Here is a 19717-nt window from a genome sequence, read left to right as displayed (position 1 = left end):
TTGTTCTTACAAATATATTTTAATATTTGAAAGGGATATATAATTCAAAATTATATAAAGTAGAATTACTACCTCCTGAAATTTTAAGATGGCAAGGACATATTCTACCTAGGTCATAGTTTTCTCTACTCATGGAACTCCTCCCCGCCCCTTGTCTACTCTCCCTTGACCCCAATCATGTTCTCTAATTTCAATGTACATGTTAATGATTCATTTCTTACTTTAACCATCAAAAAACTTCTTAGTGGTATCCATTTCTATCTAAATTTCTCCAATTTTCTAATATGTTCTCCATCCAATATAAAAACATATCTCAAATATTTGCTAGTCCAAAACTTTTAATTGGTAACATTTATAGATAAGATAAAATAAGATAATATAGGACAGCTTGGGAGATTAGATATAGATATAGACATAGATATAGACGTATATCCCACATTTCTTAACAGACTCAAGCCTCTTAATACAAACTAATCTACTTTTTCATCTTTACTTTGCACCAGTCCATTAAATAATCCATATGCTCTAAATAAATAGAGGAGGTATTGACAAACATACTTGGCATTTACTTTTATTACTCTATATCTTTCTCATTCTGTATCCCCACCTGCTATACTCTTCTTTTTTACGTATTCAAATCACATTTATGTTTTAAAGTTTATACACTTCCCTGATCATCCAAGATAGAATGTCTTTTCTTTAATAAATTCCAATAGCGTGTGTTTATAATTCATTTGATACTATATATCTCATTGAATTGTAATTATTTTTGAAATTAAAAAATTATAGAATATTCTAAGTAGAATAAACTTAGAAAATGTATATCTCCCCATATCCATGGCTTGCTTGATGAGAAGAATCACCAGGGAGGGTGCTTATTGAAAATATAGATTCCCAGATGCTGCTTCAAATCTACTTAATCAGAATCCAAAGCCTGAGCATCTTTACTTTTAACAATGATCCAGATGAGTTCATAATCATTCAAATTTAGGAAACAGTGGCCCAGTATATTCCCCTCATTGCATAAGTGAGATGACTGTAATTCTCTGCCTGAAGATAAGTACTATGTCCAAAGATCATATGGGTAGCTAGAAGCGGGGTCAAAATCATACCTAAGGTAAGGTGCTCTTTCCATGGCATACCTATCCCATCCAGGATTATGAGTCTTAGAGAGAGAAACTGGGTTTTTGTCTTCCCACTCCCACCCATGTTATTTTGCATAATAAATTGCACATAACCACTTGAGAAATACATGGTGAATTAATTTTAGGGCTGTAAACTCTAGATTCTATGACAATAACTTCCAAAAAGGTTAATAAGAATCATATTACTCGAGGCAAGTATTTTATAACTGAAAATCCAGATTTAAAAAAAATACAGAAAGAAATGAATAAACGCACATTTTATTTTAAATAAATACCAGCATTTACTCCACAAAATTCCTTCCCAGTGCTCTCCTGCCACTTTCCAGAAACTATAAAATATTTTAATTTCAACTTGATTACTGGGAAATTCATGCAGTGAAGTTCCTTCTGCTGTAAAGTCTGTTGATCTGATGAGGAGATATAGCATAGGCTGATAAGAAAAGGATAGTCCCTCTATAAACACAAGAGGGAGCTATGAGATTTGAAAAGATTTGAAAAGCAAACAAAAAAAGAAATGTAAAAAAAAAAAAGTATTGTGGCTGGTGATTGTCAAGGTATATTGTTTTAGGAAATAACACTCTTCTAATTCTTCTAATTTCACATCCTGTCACATGGGATTATTTCATTCACAATTAAGACTCTAGATTTTTGTACTGCTGTTCCAAAAAAAAAAAAAAGCCCAAATTATACCTTCTTGGCATCAGCATTTTTTTTCATCTTTGCTATGTCCCTGCACTTGTTTTGAACTGACAAGCTTAATGTGACTTGCTAGGATGAAAGCAAACCATTTTCTGAGAGCTGAGTGCTTCAAGGGCACTCATCCATTTTGTGAGGAATTTCTATCCTTTCTAGAACTTCTATCTTCTTTGCTTTAGATAACAGAATAAAAATGAATACATTATAAAGCCTGAAATCCTGTCAGAAGAAAAAAAATTAACTCTTCATACTATCTAGCATCCTAAGATGTATACAGAAAGCTATACTAAACATAAGACCTTTGACCTAAAAATAAAAGCAACGACCATTTAAAATGAACCATGTACTTGTCACAACGAGAATATATATCTGTTTCAAGCATTTCATTTAGTGCTAACAATATTAATAGGATTTTTTAATAAATTTATTTATTTATTTATTTATTTATTTATTTTATGGTTGTGTTGGGTCTTCGTTGCTGCACATGGGCTTTCTCTAGTTGCAGTGAGCAGGGGCTGCTCTTCGTTGTGGTGCGTGGGCTTCTCATTGCAGTGGCCTTTCTTGTTAAAGAGCACAGGCTCTAGGCGCATGGGCTTCAGTAGTTGTGGCACATGGGCTCAATAGTTGTGGCTCATGGGCTCTAGAGCGCACAGGCTCAATAGTTGTGGTGCACTGGCTTAGTTGCTCCGCGGCATGTGGTATCCTCCTGGGGCAGGGCTCGAACCCGTGTCCCCTGCATTGGCAGGCGGATTCTTACCCACTGCACCACCTAGGAAGTCCAATAGGATTTTATTTAATAGCCACAAAATTGCCATTAGAGAGGTACATTTATTTCAGTTTTACAGATTAGGAAACTGACACTTAAAAACTTAAATTTGTCAAAATGAAATGTCTATAAATAGGTAAACCTTGACTCAAATCCCGACCTGCCTGACTCCAAACCCTAAGCAATAACCTTTTATTACTCAAAGTATGTTTGTAGGTACAGTCTTATCAATCTCACCTGGGAACATGTTAGAAATACAGGGTATCTGGCCCCACTCAAAACTAAGAATCAGGATCCACATTTTTAAAAGGCCCCTGGTACAACTGAATAGCAAAAAACCAAAATATCCAATTTTAAAATGTGAAGAGGAACTAAATAGACATTTTTCCAAAGAAGGCATACAGATAGGTACACGAAAAGATGCCCATTATCACTAATTATCTGGGAAACGCAAATCAAAACCACAATGAGATATCACCTCACACCTGTCATAATGGCTATCATCAAAAAGAATACAAATAATAAATGTTGGCAAGGATGTGGAGAAAAGGGAACACTCATACACTGTTGGTAGGAATGTAAATTGGTGCAGCCACTATGGAGAACACAATGGATGTTCGTCAAAAAATTAACAGAACTATCATACAATTCAGCAATTCCACTTCTGGATTTTTATCTGAAGAAAACAAAAACATTACATCGAAAAGATATATGCTCCCCTACATACATTGCAACATTATTTACAATAGCCAAGATATGGAAACAACCTAAGTGTCCTTCAATGGATGAACAGATAAAGAAATTGTGGTATACATTGTCGAGGAGAAAGAAAGTTTCCTCTACTCCTCTAGGTTCTTCTGGGTGGTCTAAGGATTCAATTGAAATGAGACAGATTAACAGGAGAAAATCAAAAGTTTAATAACATGTATACATGGGAGAGACCCAGGAAAACTGAGTAAACTCGCCAAAATGGCCAAAGCTCATACCTTAAATTCCATCTTCAGCTAAAGATAGAAAAGGATGGGGGTAGTGGTGTGGGAATTGAAAGGGCAGGAAGGCAATTGACAGGAGATGGAAAAGCAAATGTTTGGTAAACAAATGTTTGCTGGGCGAGGCAGAGACAATGGGACACAGAGCGGACTCTGATCTCCAGGCCTTGCTAAGTCTCCCTCACTACACTTAGCCCATGTACTTTAAAATATCTCTGGTGATAGTTCTATTTGGGAACAGACCCTTTATCTAAATTCTTTAGGCAGCTGGGGGGAGGGGGGGTGTGCATTAAAAAAGGCTTCCTGAGTCCTTTGTTTCTTAAAAATAATCAGGCTAAATTAATCCTCATGCCAAAGAGGCACATTTTGAGGTAGCAAATTTTGCTTCCCTACAACATACACAATGGAATATTATTCTGCCATAAAAAAGAATGAAGTCCTGCCATTTGTGACAACATGGATGGACTGTGAGGGCATTATGCTAAATGAAATCAGTCAGACAGAGAAAGACAAATAGGGTATGATCTCACTTATATATGGAATCTAAAAAAAAAAAAAAGGGCAGGGGGTGGGGGTGGGTGAAATGGGTGAAGGGGGTCAAAAGGTACAAATTTCCAGTTAAAAAATAAATAAGTCATGGGTATGTAATATACAGCATGACTACAGTTAATAATAGTAATTGCATATTTAAAAGTTGCTAAAAGATTAAATCTTGAAAGATCTCACTACAAGAAAAAAGATTTTCTTTTTAAATAAAAAGGTAGAACATAAAGTTAACAGTAAAAACACTTATAAAGGTCTAGAGTGCCTGTCCTCTTGTAGAGCTCAACAACATATATGTTATTAGATTTCATAATCTAAGAAATATAAACCAACTAGTAGCTCAAACATCATATTATGCCCAAAATATTATTTTAAAAATCAGAGAATTATCTTTATAACATTCATATTTGTTTCAAAATTTAGTTAGAATATGAAACTTCTGGGAACATATGACTAGCATGCCTCCATTAGTTATCATCATAAACTATTTAGAGAGTTCTTATCCACATTACCCTCTATGACTTATTATCTACAGAAACTGATAAAGAGGAGCCCTTGCCTTCCAGGAACTTAGAGTTGCAGTTGACTATCTGCCTTGGAATACAAAACAAATTCTTCAAGTAAAAAATCTTAAATTAAGATTGCCTCATTCTTCTTTTCTCCCCTTCCCCATTCCTCACCAATCTCTCTCCCTCCTATGTCTTACTTCCTTTGAATACTGAAATTGTTCTACTGCTTCTTTGGGAAAGTAGACTCCAAGATCCTCCAATATTGCTTAATCTCTCATTCATCCCTCCGGGGAGTGGTTGAGAAAAGGAAAGCCCATGGAGTTTGAGAATTATCAACCTCATATAATAAGAAAGGGCTACTGGTCCTAACCCTTTCATTCTAACTAATGTGCTACTCTCCAGCCCCATGGGAGAGCTTGGTTCTAATAATAAACTCTCCAAAAATATAAAGAAATAAATTGAAATTTTTTGAAAGAATGAATAGATTCAAGGGACACATGCCACAAAGCCCTTAGGAAGTTTCTTAATGGAAATGATGAGCTGAAGAAAGCAAAAGTGAATGTAAAATCACCTTCCAGACTAAATTCTCTGATGGTACATTGGGATCAATTTCAAAAGCCCATGTCTGGCTGTGATTTATGTTTGGTTTTGAAATGCAAAAAATTCTTAATGACTAATTAAGATACTTTCAATGAGAGATGTTTATTGAAAGGAATATTATTTTTTAATTTTTAATACAACCTTAAATAGTTTCAACTAATCAGGAAAATAGAAAAAAAAAGGAAAATGGAAAAAAAATATAATGAGCTAGGGATTTTTTTCTTTCATATAAAGTTATTTTAAAAAGGAAGAATCCAACTGCTTTCTTTTTAGGGTCCCTCATCTCTCATTCTCCATTCTCTTCCCTTTCTTGTTGCCATGTTTTCCTGACTGTACTACTTCATCTGCTTTCAAGATATTTTGATGTCAAGGGGCACAAAGAGTTTCTTTTCATCATTTCTGAACTCTTGGTGGGCATTTACACCATTATTTACAATAAGGGAATCAGTCAAACTTAAGATGTTGTGAACATCACAGTCGCAGCAATGAAGCGTTGGTGCTTAGCTGAAAGAGGTAATAAATTGATTGGTTCTGCTGACCTGGAAGCACAAACAAGTTTTAAGAAACTACTTTTCAGTCCAGGAAAAGGAAACATCACAAGTTCAATGTTTTCTATTGCTCAGTATGTTTTATTTTATTTTATTTTTCAAACTAGGTAAGAGAACAATGTTTGAACAGAATCAGTCAACAAACTTTTATCTGGAAATAAAAATTATTTTATAATGCAATGTCACTTTCTTTTTTCATTGTTCATGTTATAGGGTACTGACTGGAAGAAAAAGCCTTCAGTAAGCTTCAAGTCACTTCCTGATTAAGAATATTAGGAGCTGAATGCAATACTAAATATAAAGCACTTCAGTTCTCATATTTTATTGATATGGCATCTGAGATATAGAGGAGTAAAATACCTCTTCCATAATCACACCAATTTTTGAATCAGGCCTATGCATGCAGATGTCAGCTCCATGCTATTTTGATCACACTATGAACTGAATTACGACTCAAGTTTTTGCTTTATATCTAGTTTCTCACGAAAAGAGAATTGGGACAACATAAGGAACATCAAATCCAACCCATTTTTCTACCTTAGTAGCTAAGATTTATATTTCTTTCCACTAAAGCTCTTGGTGGATGATGACAAACAGAGTAAGTCATAAATTACAGTTCAAAATTAAGGTACATAAGACCAAAATCAAATCTGGTCATGGAGCTGACCCTGATAAATTAGCAAATTCATCTCATTGACCAATAGGAGTCAGTAAGATAAGGGCTAAGACTTCATTTCCACGTGAGGATTAACTTAGAAAGTACAAACATGAGCAGAATCAGAAGGATTCAGAAAGGACTGAGAAGGACCCTCAACATAGCATTATTATAATGCCACTTATCAGATTTAATCCGAAAATTTTCTTCCCTCAATAACTCTTTAAAATAAAACCACCAGCACAGTTGACTTAGAGGGTAGACAGCCAATTCAATAAGAACATGGGACTTGAAGGAGGAGAAACAAAGTAAAAAACAAGAACAAAAGTATCCTGAAAAATCCCTTTTACAAAATGAAACAATTTATCAAGCAGGGAAACACAAAGCGTTATTTATGGCCCCTTGCAGTGGATATTTTAATGCAAAACAGATAAGTGCCAGAATCAAAGTATTCACGAACCTAGGAAGGCAAGACAAACACACATGACACGCTAGTCATTCTCTGTGCACACATTCTGCTTAATTTTCTGCTCTTCTCTAATTGTTCTGTGCCTTGGAAGGTTGTACCATTCAAATTCTATCTCCCAAGCTCTCTTAGCTTCATTTTGAGTCCAGCCAAAGAGGAACATTAATTGCATGTAAGTTAGGAGAAAAAGGGTTGGTGGATATTTCCTCCATTCCTTCCATGCTCCAGAGCCACATCTTGGGCAATTTCTGAATCCCTGGATAGCTGGCTCTCCAATTGGGCAGGCCCACTTCCAAAGTGCTAGTTCTCACAAATTTTGGTACCAATTCTTGCCCTTCAGCTCTAGAGGTGCTAAAAGCTTCATGCTGTTGCTCCTCTCTGAATACCAACCATTCTTTGTTGTGTTTTTAAAACAGCTTTATTGAGGTATAATTATACATGTTTAATGTACATAATTTATATTTAATATATATTTATATACAGTTGCATATTTAATGTATACATTTAAATCACACATACCTAATGTATGCAATATAATGCATGTTTATTATATTTAGTTTATATATATTTAATATATATTTAATGCATACAAATTTGATGAGTTTGGACATATGCATAAACCCATGAAACCATCACCACAATCAAGGTGATAGACATGTCCATCACCTCCCAAAGTTTCCTTGCATCTCTTTGGGTTTTTTCTGTTTTGTTTCATTTTGTTTTGTGATAAGGAAGCTTAACATGGGATCTACCAACTTAATGTACTTCTAAGTGCACAATACAGTACTGTTAGCAATAGGTACTCTATTGTACAGCAGATCTCTAGAACTTATTCATCTTGCATACCTGAAAATTCATACTTGTTGAATGCCCTTTTTCCCCTCCCTGCAGTCCCTAGCAACCATCATTCTATTCTCTGTTCCTATGAGTCTATTTTACATACCTCATATCAGTGAAATGTAGTATTTGTGCCTCTGACACTGCCTTACTTCAATTAATATAATATCCTCCAGGTTCATCCATGTTTTCACAAATGGCAGGATTTCCTCCTTTTTAAAGGATGAATAATATTCTATTGTAAGGCATACATTTTTTTCAGGACTGAAGGGCCTGGACTTAAGCAACTCACAGCCCTGCCTTGAGATAATTAATATCTTCCACCCAGTTTGTACCAAGTGTTGCAGTTTGAGGAGAGCAACAAGACAATAAAATAAGGAAGCTCTGACTGGGAAGGCTGTACAGTCTTTCACACAGAAATAGGAAGTGAAAAGATCTTGACTGGATCACCATATTCCAGAATTATATATTAGGTTTTAGGCTATGTTCCTCATAATTTAATAAACTCAGAAGCTATTAGTTTTATAATTCTAGTTAACAACTCTAAAATCATAAGAAATTCGGGAAATTTGGAATGAAACTGAAAAAAATGATTTTATTGAGATATATTTGTAAATACTGCTTTAAAATGGATTTTAATTACTTGTACATATTGATCAGCACACTCTCTCAGGAAACAACTCTACTTGGGATGCCACCCACAATGTATGGTTCAGCATTCTTCTAGTGGCTCAGGTTTCCTATCCTTTCTATCAAGTAAAGAGGTTTGGAACAGCCAGAGGATATACTTAACCAATTCGTTTCAATCCTTTCATGTAGTAGATAAATAAACTGAGAAATGTATAGCATCTAGAACAGGTGTGCACACACGGTAGTATGTTTAAAAATATTTGTGAATGATAATGAAATAGGAATATTGAGCAAGGAGGATAAACTCCATGAGGAGAAATTTCCATCAGACTTCTAATTATTTCAGTTGCACAGACAAAGTTGATGCTAAACTGAGAAATTCTCAAATCATCTCATGAAACACATGACCCCGTTTATTACAATAGATGTTAAAATGTGTTAAGAATTATTGCCCCAAATCACGGACAATGTCAGGCAGACAGCAAAACAGGAACATGTGTTTCCTGACTTTCAAATCAGGTATAAATCTCTTAGATAACAAACCTCTAAACCTTCTGAAATTATTCCTTACTTGATCCAAATCATACAGTGATGATCATTTTAAATGAGTAAAGTATTGCCAGAGAATTGGATTCAACAGTCTGTACACTATCATTTTGAAAAAGACTTTTGGTATTTTAATTGTAATATTAGTTTCAATAAATTTGTTTAAATTTTTATAAAAGTTATAAAAATGAACATTTCAACAATTTTCGGTAAGTGATGGTTTACAGCTGGAATAGAACAAAAAGATCAACTGGTTTAACTCCCTCATTTAAGAGATATTAAAACCTGAGCCCAGAAGTTGACTGTCTCAAGTAATGTGGCTTATTTATAGCGGAGCCAGGACAAGAACTTAAGTCCCCAAAAGCTGGTTCAGCACTGTCTCCTCTCTGACATAAATCAAACTCAATTTTCATGAAGAATATATGTCTTGTTCTGATAAAACTAATTTATGTAAAGGCACAGAGTCCTTTAAATGGATAAAAGTCCATGCAATTTTTAACACTTCTGACATGTACACTGTTAGTCTGTTAGTTGGGACAAAATATCCATTAATTCACTTCTACCTGGGAATGGTTTCTCTTAAGGGGACTGATGTAATTAAGAGCTAAAAGCCTTTTTATTGAGAAAGTGACAAAGGAGCTTGAACAACTAAAAAATGCGTATTATGTGTCCCTTAGCAGGCCATGATACAATTCTGTTAAAATTTGAAAGAATTCAAAGAAAGTCAACGAGTACATGGAGAACTAGACCCTAAGTTATCTACTGCAAAACAAACAATTAGCAAAACTATCATCTGGAGGGTTTTGGAAAATAGCAAGTACACCAAATAAACTCATAAATCTGACTAAGGAGATGTCTATAAAGAGTGAAAAAAAATCAATTGACTTATTTACATGCCTCTAATAATATACAAGAAGAAAGAAATAAACTAAAGAAGGAATTACTCAGTTTTAGAAAAGAATGCAGACAAAACATAGAGTGCCCAGGACAGCCTTTCCAGCTAAAAAGAGTCAAAGTTAAACAATGACCTCAGAGCAAAAAACAAAACCTGGACAGTAAAATGGAGTTTCAGGGTAAAGAAGTAAAGGTTGTAGCTATAGATCCTTGTTTAAGATCTCAGAAAGATTTTAGAGCATTCCTCACCAACTCTCTCTGCTAAGCAACCTACATCAGCCTCACAGGTGGCCCAAGGTAGATAAGGACTTGTCTTAGAAAGAAATGTGGGTGTAGATTTTGTCTAATGGATTGAACACCCAATAAGAATCATAAGCAACCCAACAGATGGTGGTTGGGTGAGAGGGAGAGAGGGAGAGGGTGGGGGAGAGAGAGAGAGAGAAAGGGAGAGAGACACAGAGAATCTGTGCTATTAGAAGCACCAAGAGCTTAGAATAAAAGGGACAGACACAGTTCAGAATGAGAAGAATTCCTGGTACCCTCAACCTTCGGCACAAAGGAAGAACATTAAGAAAGCTACTCAGCTACAAACATGGACCATTTAAGGAAGATAGGATGACTTAGAAGGCTGAACGAAGATATTAGAGGACCAGTTGGTGACCCAGAGAACAGGCCTGGGCGCTAATCCAAGAAACTGGAATCATGCGGTGAGTAGAATTTTAGAATTACTATGAACTATTCTATCTCTTGAATAGAACTGTCAACTAAGGCCAACCTATGCTTATCTCAATATTGTATGTTAGATATGAGAAGGGCAGATAAACTTGTTTTTTTATTTCCCAGGTTGTGTGTTTAAGAGGAATAAAACTCGAGGAAATACACCTGAAGAGTCTCTTCTCTGTCTAGACCTAATTAAGATGACAAAGTCGTGGACGTTCATACATTATCATAAGGAAATAAGAATTTAGTGGTCTTGAAAGGGGTTAATGTATTTTTTCATGTGAGAAGAATGTAAATATTACCTGTCCAGGGGATTGCCTATGGTAGATTAAAGATGGCTGCAAATCCTTCACAATTCTTTTATTGAGAAGTTTTTTTTTTTTTTCCTTCCCTTTGAACTTGGGCAGGCCTATGGTTGCTTTGACCAATGGAATATCATAGAGGTGATGCAGAACTGATACTATACACTGGCCTGGGCCTAACCTTTAAGAGGACAGATGCTTCTACTATGGTCTCTTATAAACCTGACCATTATGTAAGAAATCTAACTACAGTAGAAATCTGCCAGACTACATGGAGTGGTTCTGAAAAAGGGTGGGGGGGGGGGGGGGCGGGGGCTGATAGGGCATGCGAACCAGCCAACACCCCATAGTTCCAAAACAGCCATCCAAGTCATCTTAGCTAATTCAGCTAATAAAATGAAGAAACAAGCCCTACTGTCCCCTACCTGGATTCCAGTGTCTTAGAATTATGAGATAAAATAATGATAAATTTGTTTCAGCCACTAAATGTTGATGTAGGTTGTTATGCAGTAGTGGATAACCAGAGCACATACATAGGAATTAATGTGCAGAAGAGGTTGCTTTTGTTGGGGCCCAGGGCAGGCTGCCCCCAATTGTGCCTCAATGGCATATTGATTATTTTAAATTAAACTTACTTAAGAAACGGCCAATACAAAAGGGACACAAGACCCTTCTCTCTGTCTCTCTGAAAGCAGGAGATAAATCTCTCATGTAAAAGGTGCTCTCCCTGCATCTGGAGGTAGAAGGACAACCTCATCACCAGAGTTAGGGGACTTGGGCCAAGACGCCTGTATAAACAAATCTTATTACCTCTTTAACTGACTTCCCCAAGCCCAAACTCTGTTTAGATTCTTCACTAACTAAGCACCCAAAGCCTAAGTTTCTTTGTCCTGTCAAAGTCTCAAAATTTATTGTTTATCTAAAAAGTATAAAAGCTGCCTGTTTTGGCTACCTCTTAGGTCCCATTTCTTTGAGACTTCTGTGCACAAGAATTAAAATGTGTTTCTTTTTCTCCTGTTAATCTGCCTTGTGTCAATTTTCTTATTAGTCCAGCCATAAAAACTCAAGAGTAGCAGAGGGGGAGATTTCCCATTCCCTGACCTTGTACAGAACATACAATGTTCACTGAAGGTAAAAAATACTTAATAAAATATTATTTTCTACCCCTATCATTGTCAAGCTCATTTACCAGAGTCCAATGGATATGATTCATGAGAAAAGATGCCTTGTCAACAATTTGATAAAATATAATTATTAATTCTAAAAACAATTTTTTAAATGAAAGTCACATCAAATGAACTTACTCTATCAGAAAGTATATCTGGTTAATTAATGAGAAAACAGTAAATTTTAGTAACCTGAATTATATTCAATTATATAATTTGGAATCACAGATCATGAAAAAATTTTTTCAAGCAGAATAAGGGACCCATATTGAGTTCACACCCTGTAGGTGGCTCTCATGCTCTCCTTGCCTGTTAGTATCACTGAATCACACTATCTGCTCATGATCTGTTTTGGTATTTTTTTGTCTCTAAAGTAGACAAATGTTTCTAGCATACTGAATCAGCATTGCCATGTACTTTGTCACATAATTATATCTATATGTATATACTTTTATCCATAATTGAATCTGGGTGTTTAGAAATATACTGGAAAAATCATAAAACGATATTACAGTCACGAACTTTCACTTAAAAAAAGAAAAACGGGTACAGAGCTGTTCCTCAGGTGGTCTCAGCCCTGGAGACAGTCCCAAAGGATGCAACATTCTGGTGTCTCTAAGCAGCCACACGCTGATGGCAACTGATACAAAGAGGAGGAGCTTCAGGCAGAACAAACCCAAGGCAACCGTCAGGGAAACGGGGCATCCTCGCAGCCTTGTCAGACTGCGGTTGCTCAGAATTCAGTTCACAGGGCCTCCGCTGAGCTCGCAAATGCCACGAGTTACAGCCGCCCTCCTCCCAATGTGGACGGCATGATCTCCCTCAAGGTGGGCAACCTGACCTAGCGCACCTCACCCCATACCCTGAGGCGCGTCTTCGAGAAGTATGGGCACGTTGGCGACGTGCACATCCCACGGGACCGCTTCACCAAAGAGTCCCACGGCTTTGCCTTCGTCCGTTTCCACAAGCAACACGCCGAGGACACCATAGATGCCCTTGACGGGATCGTGCTGGATGGCCACGAGCTGCGGGTGCAGATGGCACGCTACGGTCGACCCCCAGATTTCCACCATGGTCGCTGCCGGGGAACTCCGCCCCACAGGCATGAACGCCAGAGCCGCAGCCGGGGGATTCGTCACCACTGTCGTTCCAACACCAGGAGCCGATCTCCCTTCAGCCACGCGAAGCCTCCATCTCCCTCTGGTGATAGATCTCCATCAACCTCTAGATCCAGATCTACTCGAAGTTCCAACTCCAAGTCCTCCTTGGGCTCCAGATATTCCTCAGCAACCACATCCAGGTCTAGATCCAGAAGCCTTACACCAGAAAGAAAGCCCAAGTGCTGATCACGGCTGAAAAATCCCTCCAAGTTTCCTGAAGAGGAAGGAGCGGTGCCCCACTGGGATAATGAGTGATTAGCAAACATCCTGAGGACTGGAGGGGAGAGGAGGGGAGCAACATTCTCAGTTGACCAAAGGGTCCTTGAAATAAGCCTCTAGCTCTTGAAAATGTTATTCTTTAACATGTTGTGTAACTTTTTACTTAATTTTTGCCTCAAGTGGTAAACTTCAGTTTATATGGTATTTGGTTCCTGTTATTCAAATATCTTTTAAGTTAGTGAGGTAAACAACTTCAAGTTATTGTTGGTTTGAATATTTGAGGTAAAATTTCATTTCTCTTTACTGCATTTTGTTTGAAAGTAAACAGATTGTTACCTAATTTGTGGCCTCCTGACTTAGGAAAATGTGTACAGCCTTTTCTTTTTTTGAGTAGTCAAAAACTGTCTAGAGATTGACTCGTTGCCATCATGCTTTTCAAAATAAAGACCTACTTGAAGTTATTATAAATTTATTTACATGTGCTATTTACCTTTGGATTTAAATGGTAATCTGGACCTGCATTGGTGCAGAGACATTTAAGGTGAAAAGAATTTATTTTTAAAGGATTATTTATCAAACATAGTTCTAATCTCATGTATTTTTGTGCACTAGACACAGTTGTACAGTTAGTTAGCTGTTACCATGGTATTTTGTAGTACAGAATCCTTGCCTATTTCACGTTTTCTCCTGATTGCTCCTATGTAAAGGTAATGTGCGGTGGAGAAACAAATGGTTATCCAGTTTATTAAAAAGCCTGACAATTGCACTTCCAGTCACCCAGGCCTTGCATATATAACAGAGCATACAGTGAGCAGATCTAGCAGGTGAACTGTGAAACAAAAAGATATTGAGGTCATCCATCTCAAATGTCTTATAAACAAAAATATCAAAACAACTGAGTACCAACCTTCAGAGATCCAACATATAAATACAATTTAGCAAGCTAATATCAAAGTCACACACATCTGCTACTACCTCATGACTTTTGATCCTCAAACTGAGTATGAGTTTACTATGGCTCTGCTCTGAATCTTCTTGAATTGTCTTCTATGGCTCAATACTCCACTTTAACTTACAGGCTTTGAGCTAAGTTTCTGGGAAACAGTTATTCCTAGCTTGACTTTGGAATTTGGACCTGTTCTGATTCCCTTGCTTGTCTTTAACTCAGCATTGCTGGTACTAACTCTAGCTCCACTCAACCTTTCCTCTTTACTTCATGGTTACTAATCCAATACTGTTTCAGACATTATTTTCTTTCTTTTTTTATTTTCCAGTTTTATTGAGAATTGACATACATCAATGTAAAAGCTTAAGGCATTCAGAATGATGGTTTGATTTACATATATTGTGAAATGATTACCACAATAGGTTCGGCTAACATCCATCTTCTCATATAGCTATAACAAAAAGAAAGAAAAGAAGAAAGGGAAAAATTTCTCCTTGTGATGAGAATACTTAGAATTTACTCTCTTAACTTTCCTATATATCATACAGCAGTGGTAGGTAGCTATAGTCATGTTGTACATTACATCCCTAGTACTTATTTATCTTATAACTGGAAGTTTGTACCTTTTGATCACCTTCCTCCAATTCTCCATCCCCCACCTCCACCCCTCCTTCTGCTATCTATGGTAACCATAAGTCTGATCTCTTTTTTAGTGAGCTTGGTTTTTTCATTTTCTCTCTCGCTCTCTTTTTTTTTTTCAGATTCCACATGTGAGATAATACAGTATTTGTCTTTTACTGTCTTATTTTCAATTCCCACTGCCCAATTCTCTTTGTCCGAGAAACTGACTAAATCAAACCTTGAAAAACAGATTCAACTTTCACATATTAGAGTTTAGAAAGAGTAAGTGATTGGGCAAATAATGGATTACTGATTAGACTTCAACCCAGGTCTGTAAATTCTCAACTCAATCCTCTTTCCTGTATATTGAATTGCCTCAGTATATTGCCTTTAAATACACTGAATTGAAATGATGTTTGGGAACATCAATTGTGATATTTGGGAACAAATATTAAAAATAAGACATTAAAGTATACAATAACTATAGTGTTATAGGAATTCAAAGTTTGAGATAAAGTACATTCACACTATAGAGGAACTTTCAAAACTTCGGTAAAATAGACCTATTACTAGTATCCAGAAACCACATTTAAGCCAATGGTTATCCACCTAACCAGACATCTGTTAAAACTTTTTAAATACACCACACATACATGCACGCACACACACAAGTACACACCTACTCACACTAATTAAGACTCTGCTAAATTTAGGCATCTGAAAAACCCCACCAGGGAGTTAACTGGTCACAGAACATCATCTCTCTCTGTATTAAGGTATCAGCGAAAGACATTTTACTTCCCACCAGGACCATTCTGTTTCTTAATATAAACCAAATGTTCAGAGGTACTTTACCTCAGGATATTTTCTATTCAAATGAGAATTAAATGAGTATTACTGGGCCAAGGTATCAGAATACATTGTATAATAAATGAAACACATAAAAAAGTAGGAACATTCTGAAAGAACTTCGTGGTACAAAGAAGTAGGAAATGTATCCACAATATGAACATTATATGTCATAACCACATTTCACTCATAATCAAATGAAAATGATTCTTTTCTTTCAACTTTACTGAGTTTCAATGCCTAATAAATACTTATTAAACAAATAAATGACAGAAAAATTCTGTTTTCTTATTTTTTCATAAAAACTAAATTCAATTAAATTTAAATTGTATAAACATGTTAACTTTATAGAATGGACAAAGCAAGTAAGTTTTACATGGCAACTTTATTATAAATTATTTGTTTTTTTCTTCCAGTTTTATGGAGATATAATTGACATTTAGCACTGTCTAAGTTTAAGGCATATAGTAAGTACCCTATGTACAAACCTTCAAGTTGTGAACTTTCAAAGATGCGAACGTGAGTTCACATGTCCAATCACATAAGTTAGTTCATATGTCTGGAGTACATTGTCACATGCGTCCATCCTCTATAAGTGGTTGTGCTTTTGTGTACTTTACAGTACTATATAGAATACAGTAGTACAGTATCTTTATTTCAAGCCCAGGATGTCCGGAAGTAAGCATAAAAGCAGTAATGATGTAGCTGGTACTGCTAAGAAGTGCCAAGCGATAATGATGGAAACAAAAGTGAAAATAATTGAGAGAGTGGAGCAAGGCAAAAAGATGGAATTGGAGGCCCAGAGAAATGATGAAGAGAGACAAGAGGAAGAAGAAATAACTGAAGAACCTAAGAGATTCATAACACAGGAAAAGGTAAGGGGATTTTCTTTATTTGAGGAGGCATTGTTGTTGAGGCAAAGGACCCGGACGTAGAACAGTACACAAAGGTTGCAGCAGCCGTTCAGAATGCAATCCAGTGCTACTGTGTCATCTATGATGAGAAAAAAAGAATCACTACGCAGACATCACTGGATCATTTTTTCAAGAGGGAAGATAGAATTGAACCCAGCAAGGAACCAGAACCTGTGCCATCAACGTCAGGTGTGAATGAAATTGCACCTATTGCTGACGATCTTTCAGCTCCACCATCTCCCACCTCCTCTCCCTCCTCCAGTCAGTAACTCTTCTTACCTGTTCACTTGATGCCAGCCCGTATGTCAGCTGTTGTATTGTACTACTGTACTTTTCAACGTACTGTACTGTAAGATTAAAAATGTTTTCTATATAATTCAAAAAGTTACATGTACCACAATGTTCATTGCAGCATTATTTATACTAGCCAGGACATGGAAGCAACCTAAATGCCCATCCGCAGATGAATGGATAAAGAAGATGTGGCACGTGTATACAATGGAATATTCCTCAGCTGTAAAAAGGAATGAAATTGAGCTATTTGTAGTGAGGTGGATGGACCTAGAGTCTGTCATACAGAGTGAAGTAAGTCAGAAAGAGAAAAACTAACACTGTATGCTAACACATATATATGGAATCTAAAAAAATGGTACTGATGAACTCAGTGGCAGAGGGAGAATAAAGACAGATGTAGAGAACAGACTTGAGGACATGGGGAGGGGGGGAAGGAGAAGCTGGGACAAAGTGAAAGAGTAGCACTGACATTTATACACTACCATATATAAAATAGATAGCTAGTGGGAAGCAGCTGCATAATACAGGGAGATCAACTCGATAATTGGTGATGACCTAGACAGGTGGGATAGGGAGGGTGGGAGGGAGGCTCAAGAGGGAGGGGATATGGGGATATATGTATAAATACAGCTGATTCACTTTGTTGTACAGCAGAAACTGGCACAACAGTGTAAAGCTATCATATTCCAATGAAGATTGAAAGAAAAAAATAAAAATAAAAATCTTTTCTATATTTTTGTGTTTGTTTTTATGTATTATTTGTATGAAAAGTATTATAAACCTATTACAGTACAGTACTATATAACTGATTGTGTTAGTTGGGTACCTAGGCTAACTTCGTTGGACTTATGAACAAATTAGACTTATGAACATGCTCTCGGAATGGAATTCTTTCATGTGTATGTGATTTACTGTACAGCCTAATGATCTGACTTACGTTGAGCAATAAGAAATTTTCCTTTACCCTTCTAGATTCTTCTGGCTGGTCTAAGAAATAATTGACATGAGACAGATTAACAGGAGAAAATCAAAGAAAGTTTAATAACATGTACATATGGGTGAGACCCAGGAAAACTGAATAACCAAAATGGCTGAAACCCTCACCTTAAATATCATCTTCAGCTAAAAACAAAAGAGGATGTTGTGGGTAGTGTTTGAGACTTCAAAGGGGAGCAAGGTGATTTATATGAAGATAGAAAAGCAAATGTTTGGTAAGTGGGCCATGTAGAGACAATGGCACACAGTGTGGAGTCTGATCTCTAGGCCCTGCTGAATTTCCACCACCACAACTACCCCATATTCTTTGTAGATACCTCCGGTGATAGCTCTATTGGGGAATAGGCCCTCTATCTAATTTTTTTTAGGCAGTTAGGAGCAAGGTCAAAGTTTTTTCCTGAGACTTTTGGGCCTAGATTTTTTTTCATGAAATAATCTGCATGCCAAAGAAACATTTTGGGGTGGCAAGTTTTGTTCCTCTACACTTACATACATCATGAAATGATTACCACAATAAGTTTAGCAAACACCCATCACCTCATATAGATACAAAATAAAAGAAAAAGAAAAAAATATTTTTTCCTTGTAATGAGAACTCTTAGAATTTACTCCTAACAATTTTCATAAGCAACATACAGCAGTCTTAATTATATTAATCATGTTGTACATTACATCCCTATACTTATTTATCTTGTAGCTAGAAGTTTGTACCTTTTGACCACCTTCATCCAACCCCCCCCCATCCACCTCTGGTAACCACAAATTCTATCTCTTTTTCTACGAGTTTGTTTTTGAAGTATACTTGGCCTACAACACTATGTTAGTCACTGGTGCACAACATAGTGATTAGATATTTCTGTACATTATAAAATAATCACAAGTCTAGTTACCATCTATCACCATACAAAGATATTACATTACTATTGACTATATTCTCCACACTGTACATTTCATCTCCTTGACTCCTTTATTTTGTAATTGGAGGTCTGTACTACTTAATCTCCCACACATATTTCACTCATTCCCTGACCCACCCTCCCCTCTATCAAATTACTTTCTGACATCTGATTACATCACCAATCATATCACTCTCCTGTTACAACTATTAGGAGCCTTCCAATGACAAATGGCAGAAATCTTTCACAAGCTTATATTTAAAAAATGAAATACATTGTTTTACAGGTCTAAAACTCCTAAGGCACATCTAGCTTCAGCTATTTCTCAAATTTTTTCTCTGGTATCTTGCTGTTTCTCAATTTTTGTTTTCCTCTGTCTCTTTATGTCAATTTTCCTCATTCTTGGGATATAGCATAGCCACAAGCATCTTTGCATTTATATCTTACCAGCTTAGCAACTGCAGTGGAAAATGATTTCTCATTTTCAGTAGTTCTAGCTAATATCTCAGATTTAACCCTTAAATGTACTTTTGGTCACATGCCCATGCTTAAACCAATTACCATAACCAATTTGAGATATGCTAATTGGACATGGCTGCATCATGTGTCCTTTCCTTTAGCCATGGCAGCGAATTCAGCTAAACCTAAATCAAGTGGACTAAGATTGTAGAATGGGTTTTTTCCCCCACAAAAATCAGGATGCTATTAGCTTAAGTATATTAAGGGGACACTAAGCAGACAAAAATAAAATCCACTGCTTGCTCTCAAAAAATACCAAAACATCTTAATCAGTGTCCTGTTTCTTATATG

The 19717-nt window shown here is 36.4% G+C and overlaps 1 pseudogene; it reads left to right on the top strand.

The window, feature by feature from the left end:
* The first annotated feature begins 12797 nt into the window (after positions 1 to 12797).
* Positions 12798 to 13427, top strand: LOC130841561 (serine/arginine-rich splicing factor 2-like; annotated as a pseudogene).
* Positions 13428 to 19717: the final 6290 nt, after the last annotated feature.

Source organism: Hippopotamus amphibius, chromosome X (genome assembly GCF_030028045.1).
Source record: "Hippopotamus amphibius kiboko isolate mHipAmp2 chromosome X, mHipAmp2.hap2, whole genome shotgun sequence".
Classification (NCBI taxonomy): domain Eukaryota; kingdom Metazoa; phylum Chordata; class Mammalia; order Artiodactyla; family Hippopotamidae; genus Hippopotamus; species Hippopotamus amphibius.
The sequence above is the reverse complement of the archived record's forward strand: the minus strand, read 5'-3'. Positions and strand labels throughout refer to the sequence as shown.